At 54.6% G+C, this 11,990-nt stretch overlaps 1 long non-coding RNA gene across 3 annotated transcripts; it reads right to left on the reverse strand.

The window, feature by feature from the left end:
- Nucleotides 1-5,978: 5,978 nt before the first annotated feature.
- Nucleotides 5,979-11,767, reverse strand: LOC142077428 (uncharacterized). Of its 3 annotated transcripts, XR_012671815.1 has the most exons (6): nt 10,802-11,767; nt 8,688-8,751; nt 8,132-8,305; nt 7,792-8,027; nt 7,285-7,438; nt 5,979-7,088 (listed from the first exon to the last, which is right to left on the reverse strand). It is a non-coding gene; the product is annotated as an uncharacterized LOC142077428 (long non-coding RNA). The 3 variants fall into 3 exon arrangements; XR_012671813.1 differs by lacking the exons at nt 7,285-7,438; nt 7,792-8,027 and having other exon boundaries at nt 8,132-8,192; XR_012671814.1 differs by lacking the exons at nt 7,285-7,438; nt 7,792-8,027.
- Nucleotides 11,768-11,990: the final 223 nt, after the last annotated feature.

Consider the following 11,990-nt stretch of genomic DNA (forward strand, 5'->3'; position numbering starts at 1 on the left):
CAGCGCGCGGCTCCTCCGGGCCGCCCGCGGGGGGCACGCCGGGAGGTGTAGTCCCCGCCCCGGAAGTGCGCATGCGCACGGCGCCTTGTGCGCGGCGGGTGCCTGCGCAGGGACCTCCCTGCAACGGTGGGGATTGTGCAGGGACCTTTGCGCAGCGGGGGGTCGGTGTGTGGAGACACCCATGCAATGGGGGGGGCAGTGCAGGAAGACCCTTATGCAATTGGTTGGTGTGCAGGGGACCCTCGTGCAATGGCGGGCAGGTGCACGGGGACCCTTGTGCGATGGTGGGGATTGTGCAGGACCCTCGTGTGACAGTGGTGGTTATTTTTCTCGGCAGTACCCTTGGGTTCGGGAGCAAAACAGCCGGTGCCTGAAACCACTGGGGTGTTTTGACTGCTGCTGAGCAGCCTCGAGGCCGCCTCTGGTTCCCACATGGCTCCCATGGTGCGCGTGGACCCTCCTGCAACGGGTGCAGGTGTGCAAGGAGGGTGATCCGGGGTAGGGGTCCCTCTCTGGAGGCACCCAGCTCGAGCTGGCACCTAAGAACTAATCAAGGAGTAATGAGGAACCTTCTCTTGCACCTGACGTTAGCCAGCGGGATCCCAGGGTCAGACCCTGTTACGGTGATTGGACCCTGGGGAGGTGGCAGAGGGTGCCCTGGACAGGTTGGGGGGGTTCCCTGGGGAGGAGGGGAGCCCCCACCCCCCTGACTGTGGGCACTCCCCCCAAGGAGCAGAGCATGGTGCAAGACTTTAGGGAGGATGAGGGCTAGCAGGTCCCCGAGATGGCAGTGCCGGCTCTTCCCAGTGTCTCCCCAGTGCTGGAGGGGGTGTGCGTGTGTGTGTCTCATGACCATGGGGATGGGGGGGGGGCGGCCTCAGGATGGGGCAGGGGGGGAATCCTGGGGTCCGGGAGGGACCCTGGGAGTGGGGTAGGTAGGGGGACATTGGGGGACAGAGGTGTCTCTCGGGAGATTGAGGACACCATGTGGGGAGTTGAGACTGGGAGGGATGACCCTGGGGAGGTGGGGGGCACCGCGGGGAGAAGGGATCCCACCCCCGACACCTGCAGCCACCCCCAGGGGCAGCTGGGACCCCGACCCACTGGGGGACCAGGATGGGAACGATGGGGACTCACTCATGGATACTGCACAGGTAATAAAATAGTTCATGCTGCACCCTGTTGTAGGGTCTCTGGGGTGCCCTGGGCGCCGAGTCCCCATGACAGCCGGCCCTTCCCGGGGGTCCCCAGGCTGCCGGGTTCCTCTGGCCCCAGCCGGCGGGAGCTGTGTCCTCCCAGCCGCTGGCCACGCAATGGCAGCACCGACCCACGGCCACGCGGAGACAGGGCTGGGGACAGGGCCGGGGTTGCCTGCGCTCCACCTGGGTCTGCAGGGCTCGGGCAGGGGGGACCCGGCATCCTGCAGCTCCGCTCCCACCCTGGGGACCCCAAACACCCCCGGGGGTGCGTCGCTGTCCCTGTCGCTGGTGGCAACCGGCATGGGGGGAAGGTGACAGTGAGGGTCCCCGCCAGTGGCCCGGAGTTCGTCACCGCTGGGGGGACAGGGGACAAGCAGGGCCAGCACCGAGGAGCGACGGCAGCACAGCCTACTCTCTGGGGGTCCCCACCCCCTGTCCCCAGGGGTCCCCTCCGTCCCCGTGGTTTATTGGGGGAACACAGAGCCCAACGACCAGCCGCAGGGACAGGGGACGGGGAGCTGCCCCAGGGATGGGGACAGCACCGGGACACGCCGATACTCTTGGGGGTGCTGGCATGCGGGGGGGGGGCACCCTAACCATTGCCGCCCGGGATGACGAATGCACCGGGATGAGGGAGGCACCGGGATGGGGACGGCGCATGGAGGGGCCAGAGCCGGCGCGCGAACGCCGGGCTGCAGGACCACGCTTCGGCTTCGGGGCGGCAGCAGCGAAGGCGGCGGCGGCGGCGGCGCTGCTGCGCACCTGAGCGGTGCCGGCGCTGCAGTACCGCGATTCGGCCACGGGGCGGCAGCAGCGAGCAGCCGCCGGGCGGCGCGTGCACGGGGGCGGCACCGGCGCTGCAGGTCCGCGCTTTGCAGGCCCAGCGCCCGCCGGCACCGCGCACGTGGGGCGGCAGCGGCGTTTCCTTACCGGAACGAACCAACGAACGCGGCGGCATCACCCCGCAGGCACCACAGTACGGCATTGCCGTTACCGGCGGACGGCAGCGCGGAGAAAGGGGGCGCCACCGCGCATGCGCGGCTCAAGAGCTGCAGTACCCAGTTTTGGTCGCTCGGTGGCAGCAGCGAACAAAGGAGAGCGCGCCACTGCGCATGCGCGGCTGAAGCACTGCAGTACCGAATTCTGGTCGCTCGGTGGCAGCAGCGAGCAAAGAAAGGCGCGCCACTGCGCATGCGCGGCTCAAGAGCTGCAGTACCGAATTCTGGTCGCTCGGTGGCAGCAGCGAGCAAAGGAGAGCGCGCCACCGCGCATGCGCAGCTGAAGAGCTGCAATACCGAATTCTGGTCGCTCGGTGGCAGCAGCGAGCAAAGAAAGGCGCGCCACTGCGCATGCGCGGCTCAAGAGCTGCAGTACCCAGTTTTGGTCACAGGGTGGCAGCAGCGAGCAAAGAAAAGCGCGCCACCGCGCATGCGCGGCCCAACAGCTGCAGTACCCAGCTTTGATCGCTCGGTGGCAGCAGCGAGCAGAGGAGCGCGCCCCACCGCGCATGCGCGGCTCAAGAGCTGCAGTACCCAATTCCGCCCGCCGGGTGCCACCGTCGCCTCACCGGCCCTTTCCCCTTCTCTCCGCCCAGTTCGTACCATCGAAAGACGGTAACTTTACAAGTCCCGTGGTGGTTTCTGCCCGTGCCCCCCAGCCCATTACCCGGGGAGGAGAAGCAGCACAGGGAACCTGTGGAACAGGTTTCTTTCTAACCCGGAGGAAGCCCCAGGGATCGCTGTCTCGGTCTGCAGGTGGCATCGGGGTTGTGGGAGTGACAGCGGCGACTCAACAGATGCTGGAGAGAGATTTAAAAAAAATAAGGCCACACGGGTGACACCCTGAGAGCAGGGGAGGGGCAGCTATGTCCATCAGGAAACCGCGCTTCTGAGCAGACCCGGTGCCAGTGGCTGACCTGCAAACAACGAGCGATACGCTGGTGGTCCTGGGGCTGTGTTGCGGTGTTTGCACCTTTCCTCGCCTCTGTGCTATCAGCACTCTGCTCTCCTCACCCTGCACACGCGCAGGGCTTGCCACTTGGAGGAGAGACACTGCACGACGTCACTTACCACCCTGCCCTCCAGCGTGCAAAGGAATTAGAAATGAGGCAGGGAAAGCCAAGAGGCCTGCTGGTGTATTAGGCGTCCTCAGCAGTTGACCGTAGAGCCCGGCAGGTTCCATCCTTGCTCTGTGCTTTTGTAGCTTGAACCCCCGATTGTTTTGCCATCGAGACTGCAAGGCGAGGAATACGCCTCTACTTGAACAAGCAAGACCCCTGCCAAATAGCTGAGCTGTGCGCAGTGATAGGCGGCTGCCTGTGACCGACACCTTTTTCTGCTAAAACCAGAGCACGCTTCCCTTGTGAAGAGCCATCGGCAGTACAGAACGGACCTGAGCTCTCCTTGCACCGGCTCCCCAGAGAACGGCGTCTCAGTTCGACTGAAGCGTGCAGCAGCCTGTCGTCATCCCAGCCCCTCGCCCTCGAGCAAGCGGCTGCCTGTAGCAGCGGCAGAACCGCTGCTGCGCAGAGGGGAAAGGAATGGCTTGGCCTCAAGCTCTGCGGGCTGCCTGTGGCCCCTGCGGAGCCGACGACCTCGGCAGCCCATACAAAGGGCGAAGCTAGCAGCCTGAGAAGGAGTCACAGGGTGCTGCAGCTCCTGCCACAACCCTCCTTCCCAGCCTGCTGCTGGAGCACAAGGCACTTGAAAGCAGCAGGAAAGAACAAGGATGGCAAGATGGCAGGAATAACACGGAGAGCCTAAAGCGTTTAGCCAGCAGGGCTTGCAACTCACCTTGTGCCGTGGTTTAATCCCAGCTGGCAACTCAGCACCACACAACCGCTCACTCGCTCCCCCCTCAGTGGGAGGGGGGAGAGAATTGGAAGGGCAAAAGTGAAAAAACTCCACTTGTAAGGAAAAGGGGGGAAAAAAACCCCAAACAACAGAGCGAAAAACCCCACACAGACAAGCGGTACAAATGAAAACAACGGCTCACCGCCAACCGACGGATGCCCAGCCAGCCGCAGCCCAGCAGCGGCCCCCCCGCCAACCGCCCCCCGAGTTTTATTTCCTGACGCCACAGGGTCTGGAACATCCCCTGGGTCCGCCGGGGTCAGCTCTCCCAGCGGTGCCCCCTCCCAGGCCCTCGCGCACCCCCAGCCCGCTCGCCGGCAGGGCGGGGCGAGGAGCAGCACAGCCCCCGGCGCGGTGCAAGCGCTGCGCAGCGGGAACTCACGCAGCCCCGCGTCACCGACGCCGTTTGCAGCACAAACCCAAAACGCAGGAGGAGGGAGAGCGGGGTGGGAGTGGGGTGCGGGGGAGCGGGAGGGGGGTGCCAGAGTTTGGGCGGGGGGCAACGGGCAGGTTGGCGGGGCAGGCAGCACCCCAGGGGTCCGGGGCAGAGGGGTTACGGGGAGGCAGTGCGGAACACGGGGGGTGGGAGGAGGGAGAGGAGAGAGGAGGGCAGTGCGGGCACGAGGTAGGAGGGCAGGGGATACGGGGGGCGCGTCACGGGGAAAACCTCGCACGGGAAAGGCGGGGCGGACACCGGGAGGGGCGGGGGGGGACATGCGTGGGGGTGACCTACGCCAGGGGGTCCACCCGGGACCACCCACAGCAGAAAACTCGCCTGGGATGACCCGCAACAGATAATCCGTTCCCGATGACTGACCCTCGCTGGATAACCACGAGCGATGCCCCTCAAGGGGCTGGTGTTTCACCCCAAATCTTCCCCAAATCGGGGGGTTTTTTGCTTTTCCATAATATCAAAATTGGGGTTTTTTCCTTTTCCAAAACATTCCACCATTTGGAGGTTTTTCAACGCTTTTTCACAACAAAAATTGGTGGTTTTTGCTTTTTCGTTTTGTGCGTGAAAATGGGGTTTTTTTTGCTTTCCGGCTGCCCAAATCCAGGCGGATTTGGCTTTCCCGGGAGCTCCAAGTTGGGTATTTTTCCCCCCAAAATTGCGGGCTTTTTTTTCCCCACCCCTTGCAGGCCCCGAATTAGGGGTTTTGTGGTATTTTTAGGCCATGGCGGCAGGTCCCGCTCTGCGTGCGCAGCCCTGCAGGGGAAAGTCCCTGTTGGGGGAACTGGCCCCCAATCAGGATGGGAACAGGCGGAAAAGGAGAACAGGGAAGAGGCAGCTTTTGAAAGCGCTTTTATATCTTCAATAGAGAGGTGTTCCGGGGCGGGGGGGGGGGGGGGTGGGGGGGGTGGGGGGGGGGGGTGGGGGGGGGGGTGGGTGTGGGTGTGGGTGTGGGGGTGTGTGTGTGTGTGTGGGGGGGTGTGTGTGTGTGTGTGTGTCGAATTTTAAAATCCTTTCTGTAAACAGGGTTTCTTTGCATTTTAAAAACCTTATTATCAGAGACATTTACACTTAATGTATTTACACATATCTCTCTATATATATTTAGTGAATATATTTACGTTTCACTTATACCCCCCTATTTCCCACTTCTTATATATAATACCTGCTCAGACTATGGATCTGTTGACTTACATATTTTGAACACTTAAATGTCTTTATAGACTTCTCTATTTACACTTACATATATTTACACCTATATCTTTATAGACTTAGGTTTTAGACTTAGATGTCTATTTACACTTGTACATAATCTCTTAGATTACATATAATGTCTATGTAGACTCTCTATGTAACACGTAGTAAGTGTAGATAGCGGTATCTATTCAGACCTTTTTCTATTTTAAATTCCTTCATGTATAAAATGTATCATCCTTTTTGCATTTGGAAGTTCTTTATTTTTTGATTTATAGAGACGTGAGTTATTTTTGTATCTTAAAACCCTATATACATCTTTCGAATTTTTTTATACTCTAAAATCCTTTATATAATAGGGCAGATATAGGTCCTTATTTTGAAATCCTTTTGTACGTATAAATTAATATTATTTTTCAATATACGTAACAAGGAGAGATTTTTTTCTATTTCGAGGCCTCACAGATATATTTACAGTTTTTAAAAATTTTTGAACCCCCCCCCATGAATTTTCAGGCAATTTGGGCTGTGACCCCCTTTGGGGGGGGGGGGGGGGACACGGACCCCCATGACCCCCCATTCCCCACTCACCTGCTCCTCCACGGCATCATCACCCCCGTGGTGATGCTGGGGTGCCCCAAATGACATCATCACCCCTCCAGGCCCCCCAACCCCCCCTTTTTATTCACCCCCCCAAAAAGACACAAAACGAGGGAAACGGCCCCAACCGGCAGCTCGTTACTTTAATAATGCCGTTTACGTATGTACGCACGCACCCCCGCCAAAAAGGGGGGCTCTGCTAGAAAGATAAAGGAGGGGCGGCCCCCCCAAACGCTTGCAGCCCCCCCCAGCCCCCGTCCCGCAGGCTGCCAGCCGGCCCCTCACCCTCAGCACGCCCAACGACCGGCAGGCAAACCTGGGCCGGGGGTCTCTCCTGAGCACCACGGGACGCTCACAGCGAGGCATCTGAAAAACAAAAATCCCAACGGATATTTCAGCACGTTAAAAAAACAGCACCGAAGGCAGCAGAGGAATTCGGTCAGGATAAGGGAGAGGGTAGCAGTCGAGCTAAAGGAGGGTGCCAGGCAAACGGGTCAGCTCGAAATACAACGCCGCCTTTAAAAGCTCAAGCGATTCGAACGCTTAAAATCGGCGTGAAGACTAATTGACACAATTCTGAACACGTTCTTCGCAGAGAAGTAAACGCTCTCGCTGGTGTCGGAAAACGCCTCGTCCCTTCCTTACAGCACCGCTGCAGGGAGATAACCCCGTGAGGCTGCAGGACAAGGGCGCGCCGTAATCAGCATCTACGCTCACGGATCCACCGCCGCAGCTCCAGCCCTTGCGCTGCTGCTGCTGCTGCTGCGCATCTCGCTCGCTTGGCCGATAAAGCTGAAAGTGAAGCGTAAAACTTTGAAGAGTAAAATGAAAAAGAAAGAACAAATCTCAGCAATTCATTTTATGCTAAAAAGGCGTGCGCACGCTTACATACGTACAATGAGAAGACTCGTACTATAAAAATATTTGATTTTCCTTTTGCGTTCATTGAAATTGCGTAGCTGTGAATTCATACCGTTAAATTATCTACCTCCAAGCTACACAGCTATCGTTTGACCAGGGGTTTTGCGCGTGTGACATGACTAGGAGGGACGCCTGGCCAGCTGCGCCGAGACCGATGCTACCGAACTGCCGGGGAAACGCGCCGTCGAAAGCGAGACAGAAATAAAGTGCTTCAGAGCACTCTGCCAAAAGATCAGGAAAAAAGCCCCTAACGTTCAGTTGCCTCTCTTTTTAAACGTTTAGAGCAACTACCCAACTGCTTAAGCACACCTAATAAATTATACACTACAGCTATTTGGCAGTTGCAGTTTAAACAACGCAAGTCAGTTTGGAAATTAGACAATTTTAACTTTCTTTTTAAAGTTTCATTTATGATAGAAAAATCAGTGAGATAAGAGATCTCCCATACGGTTTTACTTTTTTTTTGGGGGGGGGGGGGGGGGGGGCAGGCGGTGGGGAATATCAAATCCCCGGTGCTGCAATACATCAGGCTACCAAAAAGGACTGGCAGGTTTGCTAACGCTGTTGGCTGTACCCAAGCGTGCGGAGGAACGCGTCTTTACGATCTCTCGACCGTTACACCCGAGAACCAAAGATCAGCCATACGTCGACTATTGGAAGATGTGCTGCGCTTGGGTCCTTGCAAGGAAATCGACTTAACTCCTTTTTTTTTTCCAGAGAGAGTGAAAAGTCTCCTTGCGGATGACTTCTACTGCCAAGCACGTCATCTCTGAAGATCCATTCTGATGGGAAGTTTGTAAAAGGCAACTCCTTTGAATGAAAAAGATTTCCATTCTGGAAAATCTCTTTCCACCCGAAGTCAAAATTACGCGCTGCAGGTTAGGAAAAAGGACATTAGAGAATCAGTAACTCACCGAAAACACATCAGGACTCTCTGTCGCTAGTTACGAGGCTGCTACCGCTTCTCGGGAAAGCCTGGAAAACACACCGAAGCGACGCCGATTTGTCCCGTGTTGTCCACGCCTCTTCTTTGACCTTGATTGCTTTTAGCACAGATGCCAGTATCTCAGTAAGGTTTTCGAGTGCTCCTGTAAGGTATTTTAAACACTGACTGACTGAAAAAGCATAAAGCTTTTATCGTGAAAACAAAGCCTGTTTCTCCCGAACGTCCGAACTCTTACAAACGGTTCCTTTCCTCTTCTAGTCCAACATTATTTTCACAGCACCCTTTAATAGCAAGCGCACAGAAACAGAAGACTCTGCTTTCAGGAAGAGAAAACAGACGAAGGAAAGCAAGCCTTGAATAGGCGTACCACGCTCCAGAACAGACCTTTATTTTTAGTATTTGTGTTAAAATATTTCATGTTAAAAAAATCAGATAGAAGGAGAGCTGCCACATTCTTCGTGTTAACTGTAAAGTCCACACTACAAGCACCTTAGGAAAAATGCAGACACACATCACAGGCATACCTTGTACTTGCAGACCACTATGGATCCTTTCCATCCGTCTCGTACTTTCACGGCAGTTGACATTCTGCTGAGAGGAAAGGAAAAAAAAAAAAAAACAACAAACACGTTTAGCACAAAGCTTCCTTTTCTGTGAAGACTACAACTGAGTGGAGGAGAAAGTATTTTGCATCATCTTTGGTGCAGTTGTTGAGACAGGCCACTAGAGCTTCTGCATGTTTTAGACAACCGTGCCTTTTCTTTTGGCTCATCGGCAGCTTTAGAACTCACTTGCCTAGAGACGCGCAGGTGACAGGCACAGACACCTACGTACGTTTTCTCAAGCCTAAGTAGAGCCGCGATTTCCTCACCCGATACGTCCCAAGTTGAGTATTTTTGTTAAAGAGTACGGCAACCCGTCTGTCCTCGCGAACTCGCTGCAAAAGAGGAATCCTTTTTTCCAGGCCGTTTCTCCAAACGGTCGAGATCTTTGAAAACTGCAGTTGTGCCACCAAACCTGCTCAGGGTCCCTCCCAACCTTCGACCATCGTTAGATTTAACAGGCACACGCTCTATTCCGTCTTCCAACAGCAAAAATACATAACGCCCCCAGACCCCTAGCGCAACCCTACGGACGTCCACACACACCTCGCTGTTTTGATGAGGAGCCACTGAGCACCCCTGCGAGCACAGCGGGATCATGCGCAAGACCAGCGTCCTGGTTTCGGCTGGGATAGAGTTAATTCTCTTCCTGGTAACTGGTATAGCGCTGTGTTTTAGATTTAGGACGAGAAAAACGTGGATAACACGCTGATGTTTTAGTTGTGGCTAAGTAGCGCTTACGCTAGTCGGGGACTTTTCAGCTTCTCATGCCCTGCCAGCGAGAAGCTGGGAGGGACCTTAGCCAGGACAGATGACCCAAACCGGCCAAAGGGACAGTCCGTACCATATGACGTCACGCTCAGTACATAAGCTGGGGGAGTTGGCCGGGCAGCGGCGACTGCCGCTCGGGGACCGGCTGGGCATCAGTCGGCGGGCGGTGAGCAATCGCATTGTGCGCCGCTTATTTTGTATATTCTTTTATCGTTACGATTGTTTCCCCTTCCTGTTCTGTCCCATTAAACTGTCTTTACTTCACCCCACGAACTTCACTTTTTTTTCCGATTCTCTCCCCCACCCCACTTTGGGGGCAGGGGGAGCGAGCGAGCAGCTGCGTGGTGTTTAGCTGCCTGCCGGGTTAAACCACAACAACCAGCTTCACCTACGCCGATTTCAGCGAATGCAGCTTCTGAAGCTTTAAACTGAAAACCGTATCTTGACACTTTGCCGCGGCAGAAACGATCCGTAACTAGAACTCTACAAAAACGCAGTAACGCACATTGCAAACCCACAGCAGCGACAGCTTCAGAAATATTTCTACCGGGAACAAGGGAGAAAAACAATACAGTTTCATCTCACGCACAGGAAAGCAGCAGGCAGAGAAAAGGGTCGGCATTCGTAGCCCTTGCAGGACGCAGGCATTCTCCTTCCATTCCTAAACCCGCCTCTTAGGTCGAAATATCACAACACTACTACGGCAATATCGAGAGCAGGGAACAGCAGCCCTGCCGCTGGATGTGCTACTGACTGATGCTATTTACGCAGCAGGACACCTAGACAGAGGGGCACGTTTTTCCACACACAACCCTGAACTTCCTGAAAATTTAAGTTTACCAAAACGAGCCATTTGGAACACATTGCCAAACAATGTTTGGCAATAAAACTTTGATGTGTTTGACACACACAAATTTGGGGTAACTCGCTACTTGCTTCCTGCTGTTGTTGTTCTTCCTTCAGAAATTCTACTTGTAGCCAAGTTATTCGCTACCGGTTCAAGCATTTACCTTCCAGGTATTACCAGCACATCTACACAGGCGAGGAACTAAATCGCTCTTCTAAAACTACCCGAGTGAAAATTACAGCCACGAAAGAGGAGTGACAGAGAAGAAAAGGAGAGGTCAGGCAGCAAGAGAGCTCTGCAGGCTGCCACCAGTCAACATCGCACTCTTTTTAAAAAAAAAAAAAACACAAACCAAAAAATAACACAAACACAAAAAGCCCACAAAAACCAACAACAAAACAAAACCTTGACGTTGTACCTTTTTTTTCTTTTGGAGCTCGTCCCTGTCTCAGCAGATTGTCTCGTCAGAGCATGAAATGCAGGTGATCCGTATCCCAATGACATCTGCACGCGATGAACACGTGTTCAGAAATAGTCCAGATCTGTAAGACCGGTGTCATTTGTGTGGTTTTAATAATCATAACTCCGTTTTATTGACCGATGCATTTGCGAGGAAACTAAGTAACTTTTAAACGTAGCCTCTCCTTGGGGAGAAAAATGCGTTAGGGAGTGAAAAAAATGATGATTCAGAGCTCCCAACCATGACGGAGCAGCGGGGAAATTAACGAAAGTGAAGGCCAACAGCAGCAACACGAAGCGACATTTGGCTTTAATTCTGATCACGTACTTAAGCGGCTCTCCAAGTCTATGCCTCGAGCCTATGAATGACTAGCCCTTTTTCGGAAGGACCAACTTTTTTCCTTAAAAGTCCTAGACTGAAGACTCCACTGAACAGAACGTGGATTGAGCCACAGGACAACGTGCCGTCAACACTCTCAGGAAAAAAAAAATATCAAGTAAAAATCAAGTTTAAATATCAGTTTCCATCGTGTCTCATTCATTCCGTTTCTAGTGATACCTGGGTGCTCCAAAATTCACTCTCCTGACACCACGTAGTACTACAAATTGAGTTATGCCTATAAAAATAAAAGGCTATTTCCAACCTGCCCATAAAATCAGTATGAACAAACAGAAGAGAAACACTTGAACTTAAAGAAGGACACAGGCAGCTCTTAATTTTTCGTAGATGAAAGCTCATTCTTTTCCCTGAAAGGAAAACACTCGTAACTACCCAGGGTTAGTTACGCTAACGAGGGTACGTAGGCACGCTCTGTTCACGGCAATTGTTCATCAGCTTTTCTGCACCAGCAGCAAATTTGCCTTTTCCCTGGGTTTAACGGGGAGCACCTGCAGCGACCTTGAACGCACCAATGTTTCTCCCGGCTCCCCCGGCCCCACACGTGCCATCACCTGAGCAGCAAGCGGCGTCAACCACGCAGGATTTTCTTCACGTGACGCAGAAGGTGACGCTGGGAAAAGAGGAGGCACAAAATGAACCTGTTTGTCACACCCAGCCAACGGCGAAAACCCAGGGAAGGATTCTGCCGTGCGGGGCCGGGCTGTGCACCCCGGGAGCTCCAGCCGGCCGGTTTCGCTCCCCTTTGCCG

This window comes from Calonectris borealis, unplaced genomic scaffold (genome assembly GCF_964195595.1).
Source record: "Calonectris borealis unplaced genomic scaffold, bCalBor7.hap1.2 HAP1_SCAFFOLD_249, whole genome shotgun sequence".
NCBI classification, from domain to species: domain Eukaryota; kingdom Metazoa; phylum Chordata; class Aves; order Procellariiformes; family Procellariidae; genus Calonectris; species Calonectris borealis.